Below are 18,718 nucleotides of genomic sequence, written 5' to 3'. Positions count from 1 at the left end.
GCCCTGGAGACCTGTCAGTATGTAATTATTTTCCACACCGATGTTTAAATTGTTGGATCTTTTCCAGCTATGTTCAACCTTCAGATTACATTCTCCTACTTACTCATTTGTGACAGAGCAAGCCCCTGGGGTAACCAGCCAGCCCAGTCTTTTCCAGTCTTGCTTTTTTGGGAACTCCACCCTGGGTAAGATCTGTACCCCTGAGCTATTCCACTCAACAGGAAAGTATTTCTTATTGTGCAACATGCATTGCAAAGGACTTGGAGCTTTCGTAAGGTCTGATTTTGACCCACGTCTCGCAGACACAACACACAGAAACCAGCAACAAACTTCCCCCAACTTCAAACGCGCTATGTTGAGACACAAAAGGACTGACTTATCCTTTTTGCCTTTTCTTGCAAACTTTTACAGTGAAATAAGCTCAAGTACCCACAAGGAATTGAAGTTATTTTTATTAAATATGTCATTTCTCTGGGCATGTAAGATACTCTTGGAGTAAGGGAAAACAAATGTGGTCTGGTATAATCTTATTTTTTTAAGCTAAAATGGGATATTAGTCTTTATTTACTTTTCATTCATTCATTCATGGCATATATGATGTTTCACTTCCATTTCCAGACCATACAACTTGAGATACAAAAATGTGGTGGTCTGATGGAAGACATTGCAAATTAAATGTGGTTGGATTTTCCAGAAGAAAATTACCATGGCATTTGCAACTGATTCTGATCGTGTGCAGGGCAGGCTGGGTCTCTGAGAGACATTCACTATTTTAAGGCAGATTTATTTTCCTCTCTTCTTTCAAAGGATTATTTTTTAACTATGTACTATTGAAGGCATGTAAAACATAAGAAATTTAACATTAATTCAGAGTACTCTCTTCCCTTTCACATTCCTTCTTGCTAGTAAAATTTGGATGCCTGCAGTCATATTCCTATATTTTTTTTGTAGTCTCAAGCTCTTTAAGCCTCTCCTACAAGTGATTGCCAGGAAGGGGAAAATGCACGATGCACAGACCACTGGTCTGGCTCTATTTGACCACTTTGGTGGTTTTGCATTGCTTTTCTAAAACATATCTGCCTCGAATGCATTGTGGAGAGCAGGTTTAAGTTTTCAACAGACTCTATTCAGGCTTCCACAAGATTCAGGGAATGCACGATACTGTGAACATTAAAATTAACATTGCATAGCCCAAATTATTCAGCCTTCTCCTTCACCCCATAGAGCATATCACTCATTCTTTGGGGAAAGCAACACTGTTATCTCTGTCCAAATAAATGATCACTGGGAAAATAAACCTGAACTGTAAACAGATTGTTGGACAGAGGTGTACATGTGGGACCCGAAAGCCATCTGTTGAAGTCTGGTGCTTTTAGTTTGATTTCTCCTGGTTAATGCACCGTTGGTTGCAATAGCAGAAACATTCTGAAAATCTAAAGAGATAAGCTGTTTATCTGAAGAAATTATCTTGCCTGGAGACTACTGAAACAGTCAGTTTGAGTTCCTTTTTAGTTTGCTTTTAACAAGATGATGATGTGGGTATGTTTTAATATGGTTTTTACTACACTGTTAACTCCCAATGAAATAAACTGTTAGCTCACCATTAAAATAATAGACTGTAAAGCACAAATAGCAAAAAGGTATGGAAAACATTGATTAGGAAAATACAAAAATGCGTTAGAGCCATTGCAGAAAATAAAACAGGAGGAACAAGGACAACACCATCCAAAACAGAAAGTCACTTCTGACACCAGAAACACGTTTCTATCTTAAGGAGTCACTGTACAGTGCTCTCATGACTTAGTACCACAACACCATATTGCCCTGCTCCTACTGCCCAGCACAAAGCGGTCCCTGCTACAGAGAGGGAAGCAAGAAGGAAGGAAAAGGATCACTGTAACAGGTAATTTGGGGCAATTAAGTTGAATACAAACTGAAAAGAAAGACACCCATAGGCTGGGTGAAATATGGAAGATCTGTAGTAAAGATATCTTCTGTGTTTTGATTTATAAAGCACAATTCCAGATAACTGTGTTGTCTTGTACAGCTGGTGACGTCTTATGTCAGCAGTAACTGACAACAAAAGTTTCTTTTTATTAATTTTTCCGGTGTGTTTTCTTTCCTTGACACAGTAATGTTGGTGGTGTGATTTGGTTCCTTTCAAATCTGTCTGGATTTCGGATTCTCTGGCTCAGAAAAAGATCCTCTATGAATACAAACATTCCTCTAGACTCTAGCGTATCCACATCTGCCACAAAAAAATAATATAACCTATCTTGTTCTTCATTTATCATTACACAGTATTATCCTTACAAGAAAAACCACAGTGTACATTCAGAGAGAGACAGCTGATCGTACCTCTCTACATTGCAAGTTTGGGCACATAAATATAAGGACATCAGACTATTAGAGAGTGTACAGAAGAAAGTGACCAAGATGGTGAAAGATCTCAAGGTCAAGACTTAGGAAGAATGCCTGAGGTCCCTTGGCTTGTTCAGCTCAAAGAAGAGAAGGCTGATGGGGGACTCTATCTCTGGTGAGCCATGACTGGACACGAGGAACTGGAATAAAGTTGGTTTAGGGGAAGTTCAGACTAGAAAGTAGAAAAAGATTCTTCAGTGAGATGGTGGCTGGTTACTGGAACACACTCCTGGGGAATGGTCATGGCACCAAGCCTATCAGAGTTCAGGGAGCATCTGGACGATGCTCTTAAGTCATATGGTTTAGTTGTGGGTAGGCCTATGAGAAGCAGGGAGTTGGACTCAACAACCTTTATGGTTCCCTTATAATTTGAGATATTCTATGCTTCTACTATCATTTGTTTTGTTCTCTTTGGCACCAGTGTGTCCGTGTTTAGTGGGACGTTCTCCTGCCAGATTGGGGATGTTTGAAGGGATAACATTAACATTACAAGAGGCAGAGCAGAATATATTGGTAAGGATGATCATATGACATTTCTGTATATCACATAAGCATAAAGTAGTGGTGAGGAGAAAGAAAGAGGTTTGCTGGGCTGCTGGAAGTAATATGAATGCAATCAACAGAAACTTTTGTAATGGCTTAGGAAGAAGCATAAAGTCTGACTGCTGTATCTGCCATCAATGCCATATAAGCAAGTAATTCATTTAACAGCCTGACAAAAACGCTGCCATTTATTTACTGGTAAGGAAACAGACAATTTAGGTATAAGTTCTACCATTTCTCTGAGCAACAGCAATCTGGCTGGTCAGAAATTGTCTTGGATAAGTATATATATATATGGTTTTACCAAATGAACATTTTGTTCTTGAAATGCTGATTTTCTTATTCACCTAACTGGATTATTTCTTTCTGGGTAAGTTCAACCAAACCGCAAATATTTCACTTTGTGAACTGCATGATAAATTTATTTCAGGACAGCTCGTTAGCAAACTGTATCTGCCATGCTGCTTCATGGAACATACAATTCAGGTGATTTATGGCTTCTCACTATGAGGAGATGCTGTCTTGGGTAGACCGTGATACACTGGCAGAGCCATATGATGGAGCAGATGAGTCATATTATTACCTCATTGAAGCCATGGTCTAGCTCACAGGGACTTATGCATGAGGTACTCTAACACCTACTGTGCTGGGAATACTGCTTTGTAGACCATAACAAGAGATTTTGGGGGGGCTGGAGGGGATTTATACCTACATCCCCTTTTAATGAACTTTGCTGTTTCCCAGATGGTCTCTTCCTTGCCTTCCAGAGCACTCTACATAGCAGTTTCACTAAACCTTTAGCAAGGGGAAATCTGGCAGCCCAAATAATCGCCCAGCATTCCTACATAGAAACTGTAGCAGCATTCATCAAACCATTCGTGATTCATCCATTATTCATCAATGCATTTCCGTTAAGCATTTCCAAGCCTATTTTCTTGGCTTTATAGTGCCATTGTCAAAGATTAATAAAATTAACACAAAAAATTAATAGATAAATGTTAATCTCTGAGCAGTGAAATGTATCTTAAAAGTCTCTGAATTTTAGAAAGCTCTTCAGTTGTGGGAGACAAAGGTGTTATTATATAAAGAATATGGATGGGACATTCACAAACATAGGAAATAACACAGATAAACAGGTTCACCTTTTATTTCCTGGCTGTTCAAAAGGCTGATTTCTTTGGATAGTACCTTTTGTTTTTTGTTTCTGCTTCGTTCTTCCCCTGGTTGCAATATGGGGATTATCATCACTTTACTTTGAGAGAGAATGCCTTAAAGACATTCTCCATCTCTACATATAATTCCATATAATCCAGGCCCTAAATTTTACTATAACTCATGCAGTCATAGGTATGTTGGCTGGAAGGAACTGATAAAGTTCTTCAGTCCAATTTTCCCACTCAAAGCAGAGCTGTCACCAGCACTAGCTCAGAATGACTCCAGACTGCACAAGTAACCAGGGCTCACAGGATTAAGACTCACTTATGTGCACGCTAACACAAGGCCTGCCCGATCACTTTCTTTTCCCTTTATAAACAGGTGCTGCTTTCCTCATGCTGTCCCTTTAAAAGCAATTTGGTGCCAAATATCAGTAAAACGATGCTGGCAACACTTTTTAATAAAAGGCAAATCCCACTTACCACTTTTGATACTCATTTTAGTGCCATTAATCACGATGAATTCATTCAGCATGTCGCATGACTGCTGTGTGTAATTTCTTAGGAATTCCATTTTCATTTAACATTAATTAAAGAGCACTTATTATAGTGTTACCAAAATTAATTCCCGGTCTGCAGCCCTGCCTGCCAAGTTTCAACCTTCAGCAAATTATTACGGGTGAGTTATAGACCCTGGGAAAATGAGCTCTATAATGGAATATTAACTATCATGATGCATTTGTCACCATATTACAGTAAGGGCAATGTTCTGGGCGATGGTGATCTTCCAAAATAATGCATTGCATGATCCTGCTTCTGTCTAGCCCTTTAAGACAGTAATTGGAACCCATAGAAATTACAGACAGTTAGCAAGCTTGTTTAATCCAATATGGTTTGTGAGACACCCTATCCTTCTTGCTTAGTGTCTGTTTGATTATGATACACTGATCGGACTCAGGATATTGCCTCTTTGGCAATTCAGCTTCCTGCTGCTGAAGCTGCACAGACACCGTGGCAATATTTTTGATACAGCCCAGCAGAGCTAAGTGTCGTTCATTAAAAGAAGATTTATTCACATGCATCTGTCTCGAATCTGTCCTATTCTCCCTAAAGGGAATCAGGCATTTAATACGTTATATTTTTTTCCACCTATGACATTCTCCATGGAATATATAATCTTAGTTTTCCCATATTTTCAGCACCAAAATAGCAAGTTTGTATATCTTAAAGGATTTCGCTACATCCTGTTTTTGCAAGAAAACCTAGCGAGACCATGAGTTATATAACAGACCTTCCAGGAGGAGAGAAGGTTGGGCATTACTTTTCTTCTTGTTTTATGCAAGTTCACACACCATTAGTTGGTCCCTTGTTCTGGCATCTTTCCTATAAAATTCTGAACAGCTCCAAAGCCTTCCTGCTGAGAAAATAATAAAAAAAAAACAGGGCAAACAGAGTGATTTTTGCCAAGATTGGGATAGCTTTTTTTTTATCTTTAACTGAATAGAGGGAAGCAAACGCAGGGGAAAGCCATACAAGGGACCAGCAGGAAAAGACTCTGTGTGCCTTGTTTTTCCAGTCATTTCTTTAATATTTGGTTTTGGGAAAGTTGTTTTCCAAAGTGGCACCCACAGAATTTTATTCCCTGAAACAATGCTGAACTTCACAGGTATTTAAAACCCCAGAAGACCTAAAGCACATCTACAAGGACAAGTGACAGAGAAGAGGCTGCCCATGGGTCAGATGGGCCATTATAACCCAACTGAGAAAGTGTACAGCTGGGACTAGGTATCTGCCTGGCTTCTAGTCCAGAGAATCCCAAGGGCTCTGAGTAAAGTCAGAGGAGCTCTGATTGTCTGGCCACAACTGGGAAGGCAGATCCCAAAGCTCATATCAGTATGACCACATAGCTACCTACATATCTGCTCCCAGCCATAGTGGGAGGTGGGGTGAAGGGAGGGAAGGGGAATCACAACAAATTTTGACTTCAGTTTCACTTATCAGATTTCTGGCATTCAAAACTCATGAGCCCCCATCTGTTGGTGGAGGACCCTCACAGCTCACCACTCTGTTTCCTAACAAGACCAGAGGACACCTATGTCTTGGGTTCAGCAGTAGCAGTCATTTTTCTCTTTCTTAGTAGCTGGCACAGTGCTGTGGTTTTGACTTTCAGCCTGGGAACAGTGTTGATAACACTGACGTTTTTAGTTGTTGCTCAGTAACATTTAGTCTGACCAAGGACTTTGTGAGTCTCATGCTCTGCCAGGGAGGAGAGGAAGTCGGGAGGAAGCAGAGACAGGACACCTGACCCAAACTAGCCAAAGAGGTATTCCATACCACAGCACATCATGCCCACTATATAAACTGGTGGCAGTTGCCCAGAAGGGCTAGATCACTGCTCAGGTCAGGCTGGGTATTGGTCAGTGGGTGGTGAGCAGTTGTATTCTCTTCCCTTGCTGTTTCCCTTATCATCATTATTATTGGTGGTAGCAGCAGTGGTTTGTGTTATACCTCAGTTACTGGACTGTTCTTATCTCAGCCCATGGGAGTTACATTCTTTTGATTCTCCTTCCCATCCCTCTGGGAGCAGGGGTAAGAAAAGGGGGAGAGTGAGAGAGCAGCTGCATGGTTCTGAATTACCAGCTGTGCTAAACCACGACAACCTACCATTCACTTACTGGCCCACAGACTCAACAAGCAGCCAGTTTCACATGCTCTCTTTGCCTGAGGCTGATCATGCACCTTCTTCAACTCAGGACATTGTACCCCCCCCCAGAAGGGAGACCAAGGAGCCAGGGGGGCCAAGCTCCTAAATTTATGCTATGTACTTCAGGAAGTTATCATTACAGTAGTGCAATGCCAAATCTAAGCATTCTTTCGATATCAACCCTTACGGTTTCAACATTCAAGACCCTTATTTATAGTGTATACATCTCTCACACAATTAGATTCAATGATGAAACCACAGCTCTGTGTTTGCTTGGTGGAAAAGATGGCTGTAGTGGCAGACTGGTATAACCTGTGGTTTGTAGCAACTACATGAAAAAAACACCTTTCCCAAGCACTGGGCTCTCTTTCCAAGCTTCAGTATAAATTCACCACACACAACTCTGCAAAGCTTCTAATGGAAGCTTTCTGGGGATTGTGAGCACTCTTCTGCTGCCCAAGGTCTCGAAGCCACCCAGCCGGGGAGCTGTGATATTGTACCAGTAACTACTCCTGCGTGATAACAGCCAGAGATTTTAAAGCAACCAAGTCGGCAGAGCTGGGTGTCACTGCCAAGAAGACATCTCCCTTTTTAGCACCACTGCCCTGCACGTCTCAATGTTTGCATTCAAAAGAAGACAGCTCACCTCTAGTGCAGATGTGAGCCCTCTCCTTGCTCATACTGGTCACAGGGGAGTGAGGAGGGAGCGTAAGGCAGTGCTTCCCATCCACGTCCAGCAGGAAATCCAGGTATGCACCCCATGTACAGCATAAGACTGCCCCTAGCACCAATACATCAGGGCTACAACACAAGGTTTATTCTGAGACAGTGGCAGCAGTATATTTAATATGAAACAGTGGTCTCTATTGATGAGATTTTGGCAGACCTTGTTCACTCCAGCACTTCTCCCAAGCATCCCTAAGAGTACCTGAGCTGCCCTTCCCACTTGTCTCTGGTATGTCACACACCTGCACACTTTTTGTACTCAGCAAGGAACTTGTGCTTGGGAAAAGCATGATGTCCTGAAAGTAACATCATCTTGAAAACAGCCTATTGTCTAAAAATCATTCCTCAAAAGCTCTCAGCAACAGCTTACAATTAAACATACCCAAAACCACTGCAAGAGAAGCAGCTATACTTGTGACACAAACTGCTCAAAACTACAAGCTCTACTTGTGCACAATGAGGTATCTATAAAAGGTTGAGAGTTTAGACCGCGATTATCAGACTGAATGTACTAAAAACTGGTGTGACCTCAGTCAGAGATCAATGATTAACCACTAAACTATCAATTCCTTGATACACATTTGCTTCTTCCACTTCAAGAAAACTGTAGAGGAAGTTCAAGTGATATCTGAGGAGCAACAAAGAAGTTGCTCCTCAGATAAAAACCCAGCTTCTCTCAAACCTCAATGCTAAGTGTTGAGTCACAGGGGTGCTACCATTTAGTTTTCTTCATGAATAAATGAGAGCAACGCACATGAAGGGACTTTTGTATTTTCTTGCAAGGTGACATCCATCACATTTGAGCAGCAACTTGAAACAGTTTGCTTTAAAATACATTTTGTGAGTAAGCACTGCAGGTGAAGTTCAAAGCAGGTTCTGGGTCATGCACAGGCACACATCTGAGGGAAGGGAGAGGTCTCACTGACATTTTCCTGTAAGAGTTTCTTACATGTTTTTCATAGACTTCCTCTAAACCCTGCCAAACTGTGCCAACACATGCCTCTGGCATGAATAAAAGGCTCAGCTAAGAAAATGTATCTATCACTAGGAGGAAATGTGCTACTACCTGTTGACTCATGCAAATAACTTTTTCAGCAAGGACGTGAGTTTCACCTAATCGATGACAATTCTGTGAACATATTTCATGCTACTATTCAACTTTAATCTGCTTTAGGCTTCTGAATTGTTGGACAAGCACCTAATAAAGGTTATTACTAATCACCTCCTCTAAACAGATGCCTAGTTCTTCGCAGCATCACAAGAAAGTAATATGTACACAGCAAGGTTACTGAAACAATGAAGAATAAAGTAAAATGTTATAATAGAATCATAGAATCATTTAGGTTGGAAAAGACCTTTAAGATCATTGATTCCAAACGTAAACCTAACATTGCCAAGTCCACCACTAAACTATGTCCCTAAGTACCACATCTACACCTACAGGGATTGTGAATCTACCACTTGCCTGGGCAGCTTGGTCCAATGTTTGATGCTTCCAGTGAAGAAAGATTTCCTAATATCCAGTCTAAACCTCTTCTAGCACAAAACCTGGGGCCATTTCCTCTCATCCTATTGCTTGTTACTTGGGAAAAAGTACAACACCCACCTCTCTCCATCCTACTTTCAGGGAGTTGTAGAGAGTGATAAGATCCCCCCTGAGTCTTCTCTTCTCCAGACTGAACCCCTCTGGTTCCACAGCCGTTCCCCATCACACTTGTGCTCCAGGCCCTGCACCAGCTCCACTGCCCTTCTCTGGCCCTGCTCCAGCACCTCAATGTCTCTCTTGTAGTGAGGGGCCCAGAGCTGAACACAGGATTTGAGGTGCAGCCTCACCAGTGTCCAGTACAGGGGCACAATCACTGCCCTGGCCCTGCAGGTCACGCTATTGCTGATACAGACCAGGATGTTGGTGGCTTCTTGGCTGCCTGGGCACAAGCTGTTCATGTTCAGCACCATCAATGAGCACCCCCAGGTCCTTTTCCACCAAGCAGCTTTCCAGCCACTCTTTCCCAAGCCTGTAGCATTGCATGGGGTTGTTGTGGCCCAAGCGCAGGACATGGCATTGAGCCTCGTTGAACCTCATACAGCTGGCCTCAGCCCATCGATCTAGCCTGCTCATATCTCCATGTAGAGCCTTCCTATCTTCCAGCAGATCAACATTCCCACCCAACTTGGTGTCAAAAACTCTATCATTTCATGATCATTATGCCCAAGATGGTTTCCAACCACCACATCACCCAGAAGACCTTCTCTGTTCACAAACAAGCCCAGTATGCTGCTTTCTCTCATTGGCTCACTCACCTGCTGTGTCAGAAAGTTCTCTTCCACACATTCCAGAGGCATCCTAGACTTTTTCCTCTCCACTGTGTTGTATTTTCAGCACACAGCTGTTAAGCTGAAGTCCCCTGCAAGACCACGATGTCTCATGGCACTAAAACAAATGTAATACAGGCAAAGCATAACCAAAAAATAAATAATCTATGGGAAATAAGAAAGAAACCAAGGTACTCATCTTACCTCAGGTATTTTCTGACCTCATCATGAACACTTTTCTTACCTGCATGGTAAAGAAAAAACTCAGAGACCAGAGTGGTATTATGCAAAACTTCAAACCTGATCCCAGAAGTTTAAGTCAAACAAGCAAAGGGCCTGCATTTCACTTAGGATTATGGACAGAGTGCCCGAGCTTCCTACCACTTATGTAGCTTACAGTTAGTGAATAAGCAGCCCTAAATTCAAGTGGCATTACTCTTACTAAAGTGCTTGCATGAAGTGAAAAATATTTCATCAGACATTTTTACTTTGTTCGAGCTTTTTGTTTGTCTCTTTTTTATTCTTCTTTACTTTGTTGGGAAGAGGATTAGGCTATCCTCAGCCACTGCCACAAAAGGCAAGCAAGTAAATACGGCTGCACTGGTATGTTTTCCACACTGTAACTTTTGCCTGGTCATAAAACTGCATTTTAAAAGGTTGGTTTGGGTTAGTTTCACAGGCTTTGGAAAGAAAAAGGCAGCTTGGCTTAGCAGGTCATTCTGTCCATACCCAGCTAATTCTGCAGATGGTATTGATCTCCTACAAGAGTATTACTAAAGGAATATCACATCTACTGGTTTTCCTCCCTTTTCCCACCTCTGTAGTGAAATGAGGTTTAATCTCGGTTCTAACAGTCAATAGTGCCTTTTGATCTGTACCTCCGTAGGCTTTACTCAGATCCAACAGGCTTCACATCCAAGCATGTAAAGTCTTTACAAGGCTTTCAGTGACCATCCAAGCTTCAGAGAGTCCTTCTAGAGTTGCTAATGTAAGGAGTGCAACACTGAAGCACATGAACACATTAATCTCAAACACTGTCTGCATGTCCCTTAAAATATGGGTCACGTTTTGATTTTGAGAACCATTCTTCATTTGAATAGCATTCTTCATTTATGAATAACATTATGCATTTAAGTCTTCGTTGCGTATAGCTCTTCACAAAACCTCACTGCCAAACATAGTTCTAAGACAAGTACCAGAATATTTAAAGCTTATAACATTGGAGCCACTAAAACATGGTATTACGTTGAGGTTGAAACTTAGTAAAAGCAATTACCATGTTGTTTAAATGAATATAAAATATTCAGTAATAATTATCTCTAATCACTTGTGAACACTGTCATTTTATAGGGGTTTAGAATCTTGAATAGTTCAATGAGCTCAGCAGGTATATCAGGCAACGTCTGTTTAATATGTTAAACTCCCATTTAACTCACCAAAAAAAGGAAACACAGTAGAATAAGCTGACAATTGGTTGTAAATCACACCAACCCAGGTGCTACTGTGTAGTGAAAAACAGTACATTTAGCTCCTTTTAGTCATTAAAGCTGAGAGTTTTTCCACAGGAGCCGAAGAAAACATCATCTAATGAACACTAATATTTCATTATAAGCATTAACTTGTTGTGGAGACATTTCTTAACTTCCTTCAAAAATCCTGGTTCCTGAGTTTACAGAGTCAAAAGCCCCCCTTTTGGCTGAAGATCAGAGCAGTTTAAAGCAGCATATCACCCCTGGGTTGCCTAAATGACATACTCTTTGTTAGTTCACACTTGGTCAAATGAAGGCCTCCCGAGCTGGGTTCTCAGGCTATGTAAACTCTCCAGAGACCAGATCTCTTCCTCCCCAGGAGGCTGGAGTGGACTGGTTGAACTGGGAAAAGGATGCCAGTGCCTTGTTAGAAGTGAGTCAGAATTGCCAATGAGGTGGCAAAACAGGAGCACCGAAGGTGGAGAGATGCATTTGTTTTCCTCCCATACTTCAGATCTGCTTTTGCAAGGTGTACACATCTAAGTTTCAACCTGATGATAAAGACCTTCAGTTCTGCAAGCTCTGACTGACATCTATTGACCTGTCCACTTTACAGTAATGCAGGAGCTGCTATAAATTCCAGAGATACAGAAACATCTTCTTTCTTCTCATACTCTTAGACATAATAACTGGTGAACGAATGAGGAAAGAACCTTATAGGTAATCGGCTTTCCAAAATAGAGCTGGCCAAATTCATGAGATGCAGATTTGGTCAGACAGAGTATTTTTATGAGTAAGGTTGGATTTTACAAAATTTCCATTAGGAAGCTTTCTTTGGTCTGGGATGGGTTTTCCAGCCCAAACTCAGGAGAAAAATTCACTTCAAAAATTTGAATGCATTAGAATAACATTCCTCTCTGAACATATCGAAATTCCACTTCAGTTCATCTTGGAAAAGAAATATGAAGATCACAGAAAAGTTATCTACCTCTCATTTAGAATTTTGGCCTCTGTTGTTCTTCACACAATGGAGATTGCTCTGCAACAAGGCTACTATACCCAGCAGACGCTCTCAGACATTGATCTTCCATGCCATATCAAAAGGAAAGGTGTGAATTCTCTGGGACAGTGTATTGAACTAGCTTGATCTGGTATCATGGAGGACTAGAAGGCTCTGATTTATGACCTTTCCCTTCAACTGTAAGGAGTGAGTGGGAGCCATTTACTTGCATGGAGTCAAGCGTAAGTGAATAAGAAGATGTAAATTTGGAAAGTTGCTCTAACTGGTGGAGTTGACAGCACAGTGGTAGTTTTCCAAAGGTAAACATTGCTGTCTTTTAACCAATTGCTAAAAGATTAGTTGTGGTAAAACTGTTTATCTTCAACCAGAGTTCTACAGCTATTTCTGTTGCTCAGGAATCTGCAAAATAACTTTTTTTCCCCAGAATTTCAGTTGCATATACACAAACACTTCTGTCTGCTTTGGCATCTACTGACAGGTTTCACAGTTCCCACCTCTTCCCATGTGGCCCCCTTAATAACATTTTGTGTGTTACAAAGAGGAGATGACTTGGGAATTGTGGTTGTTTGAGAATTGCTCTTCTCAGCCAGACCACACTACTTGCTGACACTGCACTGGGCAGTGGCTCATCACTGATTTCACTTCTCCATCATTCGTTAGCTTGGTTTTCATTTCCCTTTAAAATACAGTTTGTTGCAGTAAAAAATGAGCTTTCATAACAAATTCTTTCTTAGAACCTGAGTATTGTGAAGCACCACTCAGCTGAAATTCTGCTAAGATATCCAAAATGACTACTTTTCCTTTCATTAATCTGTCAAAAGGGTGTTCAGCATCTATCAAAATTCCTTCTATAAACAGGATTAACTTTTTTATTTCTAATTTTTTTGTCCATTTCAGGTAATGATACTTGAGTTGCTCCGTAACATGCAGGGAAGTCTGGTGAATGTTACGGTTGTTTGGCAGAGAGGAAGTGACTGCACCATTAACACTATCCAGAAGTGAGTGGTGATAAACCCTGGCACGGCAACAAAAAGAATAGCCAGGCAGAGCGACACAAGAACTTGTGGAGTACATTCTGCAGTTGAAGGCAGAAACCCACATGAACTCAAAACATAACCAGTTCAAATAAACCTTGTCCCTTGCAAGCTATAAACAGAGTAAGTTCAAGAGTGAATGTATTGGGTATGGCATGGAAGGGAAGTGAGATAAGGTGTTTTCTTCTACTACTTGCTTTAATGAAAAATAAAGTCTATTTCAGCTTTACTATAAGTACGCTACACAATATAGTTACAACTCTAATCAGTTCAGAGAAGTCCCATTGTAGCTACCATCTTGAATTTATCTTCCAAGCATTTCCTGCTGTTATTATCTTACAGCTCTGGCAGTTTAATTGAGACTGAATGGCAGCTCACTCTGTTAACAAAGTACATCAGACTTACAGTTTGGAAAGAAACAAAAATGCACCAGATATTTCCTTGGATTCTGATGTGCTGCTCATGTTTTAACATTAAGCTCCATAAGTTACATGACTTTCTACATGGTGTTCACCCTTCTATATGCTGGTTATGCTGAATTACTGCTGTCATTCCCCTTTTAGCATGAAATATGAGCCAGTTAATAGATTTTCCTTATTGCCATTCAGGATAGAAACTCAGAAAGGACTGAAAGAAGAAACCTCTACCTGTAAGTGGTGAAATATCAAATAAAATATTTGTATCTAAGAATGTGTACATAAATTAAGCCATTTTTGAATTTTCAGTAAGGAAGTATTAAGTTCCACTGGATACTGACCTGCTTTACACATGAATTCCCTCCATCCTAATTTATCCATCTCTTCCATTCTGCAGTAATAGCTTGCATCCTATCACATCTAAAATAAACTTTTGTTAATGAGTTCAAGGGAATAGGAATATTTGCTTTGGCATTCTGGCTATTTATATTTCACAGACTTAGTCCATTCTGACATAATCATCTGCAGGAGAACACATTAACCTTTCCTCAGTGTTCCTAACTCAGCAAATTTGATAGCCAAGCACAAAGTCAGGTAGTCCAGATAATTATTTAGGAAAACAAGAATAAAATCCTTGAGAGGATAATATGAGATTCTAACCTATGCAGGGAAAGGTTAAATACAGATAATGTTTGAATTACAAGTGCACTGGCCTTGGCTGAATTCTTTCTTCCATCTAAAAAGTTATTGCATTTGTTTATCCCAGGAATGGCTGATCAAGTTCTCATGCCAGCACATTAAAACATCAAATCAGAATGGGAAAGACTAAATTAATTGATGGCAAATATATGATGCCTAATCAGGCACTGATGGTACCAATAATACAGAAAAGATTCTATGGCAGCTTACAGCATACGCCTACTTCATATTTTGGAAGCTCTAACACAGCTTTCTAGCAGCTGTTGATGAATGAGAATGAAGTAAAAATCCTTAATCCTTTGGAGTTAAATTATCAGAAACATCTGACTTAGGTGGCTCAGCTCCTCAGAAGTATCCTAACTCCCAGTGAATTGGATCTTGGGTCTCCTTCAGTTTATAGGCAGATAAATGGTAGTGCAACCCCCCTATCAAGTACTTAAATTAAGGTTTATAAGCATCTCATTAAAGGTACTAAAACTTACCAGCAATGCAGTATCATCACTGTTCGTTTGCAGATTCACCTGGGGACAGCTCAAATATATCTGCACCTCCTGGGGTCTGTGGACAACTTGGGTGTCCATGATTTACTAAAACTATTGAGAGACCTGCTACGCTTATGTACTTTTGTAAATCCTACCTTTTGCATCCAGCATCTTTTCATGATGTAAGTACATATATCAGTTTTCTTCAGTTCTTTGTTGTTTATTTTCTCTCCCTCTATGAAATCAGTGAGAGGTATCGAAGCATGCCTAAGAAGGATGCAAGAGGTTTTGATTTGGAGATATTATGGATTTGGGGATTTGCTAGCTTTTGGAACTAGTTTGGGGTCTGTCCCACACAAAACTATGCACACAACTGAATTTTTGAGTTATTGGGAAAAAAAAAAAAAAAGAAGTATCTGTAATGATTCTTTTCTAATGAGTCAAAAGTGCAAGAAGAAAGAAAATTGTTTGTGGTCAAATGCAAAGATTCATTTCATTTCACCACAGATAAAACCTGAACTTAGGTTTCAAGCAGAATTTCATGTTTTTCATTTTGGACGCAGGTCATATTAAAACTCTTTAAACTACATGTGTGCAAAGTTTGATAGTGGTCAATACTTCCAAAGCAATCAGTGCTCTAGTACTCAATGGTATTTTAGCACTTTATTCCAACTGGATCTCAAAAATCTGTTGCAGAACTCGGCATTTCTGGTTTCCAAACTAGCACTGTCTATGTTCAGATGCAGTATAACTAGCAACATAAATAATTCTGATGACCTTGTTAAGCAGAAGAAAAGTTTAAAGTTGTCGTGTCATTGCAGGGACGTAAATTGAAATGTGGTCTTAATAATAATCAGTCCTTTCATTCTGTTTTAGAAGCTAAAGATGAGCAGGCTCACCCTACCAGTGAGCTAATCCTCTCTACTCACATTCAGTCCTGAAAAAGTTAAGCACATGTTCAAGATAAGATACCTTTTGGCTAACCAGTTTCTCTCCAGAATATTGCTATCAGAATGACCATTCCAGCATAGGACTCACCAAAGACAAGCTCAATCCTCACAAGAAACTGAACAAATGTTTGAGCTTTAGCTGGTGCCACACTCCAATTATTTTGATTCTATTCCTAGAAGAAACTTCCCCAGGTTCTTTAACACTAACTCAAATATGTCAGACAGTCAAATGGAAATTCTCTTCCTGATTATGGCTCTGCTCCAGAGAAATTCTGACTGTTCAGTCCGTAACTTAGCACAGCAGTCAGTTGCCTAAATGTAAGCACCCCATGCTATTTGGGATGTTCAACAGCATCTGAGACACCTTCATAGGAATTGTAAATCAGACATAAGACAAGGAAAACAAGGCTTTTCAGAGTATTCTGGCTTTGAACTGTATCTCAAAAGGCAGAATATATTTATGTTAGGCAACCGAATTTCCACTCAATCTGACAGAACACCAAGACAGAAATATTTCCTGACACTTTTATTTTTTAGTAGCTATTGGTCAAATGACCTTTAGAAACACCAAGGACAACATCACTGGACCTAATACCACTTTTGGTAGGTCCTAATGAAGTACTTCTCTTTTGTGGCACCTCCATCTTTTTGTCTTGTTTCTGCTTTTCAAAGACTTTACCAAAGAAATACCTGTCACACATGGAAATATTCTATTTGTGTCTCTGAAATCTCTACTTTTTTTTTTTGTACAGTCCTCATTCAGTGTTTGGCTCACATTGAAAAAGTATTTCACACTCAAATCTCTGTTGTAGCTTTAAATAGATATAAAATAGCAAGTATATAAAGCATATAAAGCATCAAGAATGCTCCCTTAGATCATCAAAAGAAATTATTCCACGAAGAGGCCAGCATTAACCTAAGCTGAGATAGGGTCTTCGGCTATTCCTTCTTTACTCTTGTGTGAATTAGTCTTGGGGATTCTTTTCACTGCTGGTTTTCATTGGTGGTTTTCTGCAGCTATTTTCAGCAGTTGGTTGTCAAAACTTTTTGTGGAAAGCATTGTCAATATAAACAATCTCCTGATCTAATCTTGTAGTAGCCCTGCGTTTAATTAAATTTAGCGTGTGGATTCACAGTAAGGAATTATTTTAGCCCTTGAAACCTTTATATAAAGCCAGACCCTTAGTTTCTTGGAAGTGGGTTTTGGGGAAAAAAAGGGAATGATTTCAAATGCCATATTCCTAAGAGCTGCCACACAAGTAAATACAAAGCTTACTTCCTCTGGGAAATGCCATATAATGGATTTAAAAGATGAACAAAATCCCAGTGTTTATTCAGTCTAATGGACAAAAAGGATAAACTCACTGACTTATCACAATGGTCAATTGTATAAGAAGTTGAAACAGACCATTTCTGACAGCCACTGAAAAATAACATTTGTACCCATGAAAAAAAGAAACCCCGATGTTGTATTTCGGATAGAAAAGCCAATAGAAGTCCCCAGCCAAGCTTTTTTATCACTAAACGATCTTGATTTATACTTTGTTTGAAGTTCTCAAAATGAAACTTTCAGTCTCTCACTGGCTAAAAATAAACTTGCTGTAGCTGGTTAGGAGGCAGCTGACACAGGTAAAGTTTCAGCATTCAGCCCTTATGAGAAGAACAATTGAGAAATTACTCTCTCGTTCCATAGAAATCAAGCACAACTTCCATATATATATTTAAGAGTCAAGTCTGCAAATTCTGACTAATAAATAGCCAAGCTGGAGCTGATCTGTGAAATGGCTTTGCAGAACCTGCCTGTTTTGAGAAAACTCAAAATTATTAATGGAAAGATGCGCACTCTATGTACGTTTCAGTCAATACATTTCTAGTTACTTGTTAGCAATTGAAGCACTGATAGATGCCGTGCATCCCTCATAAGAAAACATTCCCTATATGCATGTCTTCTTTAGATTCAAATTCTATACTGTGAGAAAGCTCAGTAAAGCATGGCTTTGTTGCATAGTTTGCTTGGGTTACTACTCCACTGTCATTCATATACAGACACTTCTTGCTTGCAGGGAAGGGCAGTAATTCTACTTGCCAGTTGAACCAGATGATCTATCCCCTATATACCCAATGTTTTAACAGGTAATCTGTAGCAAGATGGCTGCAGGCTACATTATTTGTTGCTAGTCAGCCAACGTCTTTCCACCTTTCTCACCAATGCTTGTCTCAAAGGACAGAGAAGGTCCATCACAGTTTACTGGAAAACACAAACAGAGGCTTTCATACCCATGCATGAGGAATACAGCCTTAACAGGAGAGAATATTAAATATGCCTTTTCCCCACCCTCCTTTTTAATAAATAAATAAATAAATAAACTACACGAAACTGTCATGAATGGTTTGCATTAGCTGACTGCTTTGGGACTAGATGACCTCCACAGGTTTCCACTTACCCTATTGAGATTCTAAGAGTTTTCACATTGGAAAATGTGTTCTTTATATAGGTAGATACAACATTTATGATCCAAATGTGATTTACCTAGTTGGTACTGAACTCAGGCTAGATGAACTAACACGTTCAGATTTAGATGTTACTTCCTGAGGTACCCATAAAGCCGTACCCTAACCTCTGTACAGAAGGGCATTTATATAGTAAATTAATGACCTGCAGGACAGAAGACACAGACTATTTCAGACCAAAAGGAAGGGAAGTGGTTCAGAGGGCTCTTCCTAAGAGGAAACTAACTAATTGCTCCTTTCCCCCTCATCCCTGCTTGTATTAGAACAATCACTTG

General features: G+C 40.0%; 1 long non-coding RNA gene across 1 annotated transcript in view; it reads right to left on the bottom strand.

The window, feature by feature from the left end:
* Positions 1–18,718, bottom strand: part of LOC133272023 (uncharacterized) — an 81,165-nt gene that overhangs the window by 55,241 nt on the left and 7,206 nt on the right. Inside the window, exon 2 of the long non-coding RNA XR_009744325.1 lies at positions 9,850–9,979. This is a non-coding gene — a long non-coding RNA (uncharacterized LOC133272023). The remainder of the gene's footprint in view (positions 1–9,849; positions 9,980–18,718) is intronic.

This window comes from Pezoporus flaviventris, unplaced genomic scaffold (genome assembly GCF_033815535.1).
Source record: "Pezoporus flaviventris isolate CSIRO_AGI_PZ_B2104156 unplaced genomic scaffold, CSIRO_AGI_Pfla_v1 ptg000029l, whole genome shotgun sequence".
NCBI classification, from domain to species: Eukaryota; Metazoa; Chordata; class Aves; order Psittaciformes; family Psittacidae; genus Pezoporus; species Pezoporus flaviventris.
This window is presented reverse-complemented; position numbering and strand designations above follow the sequence as displayed.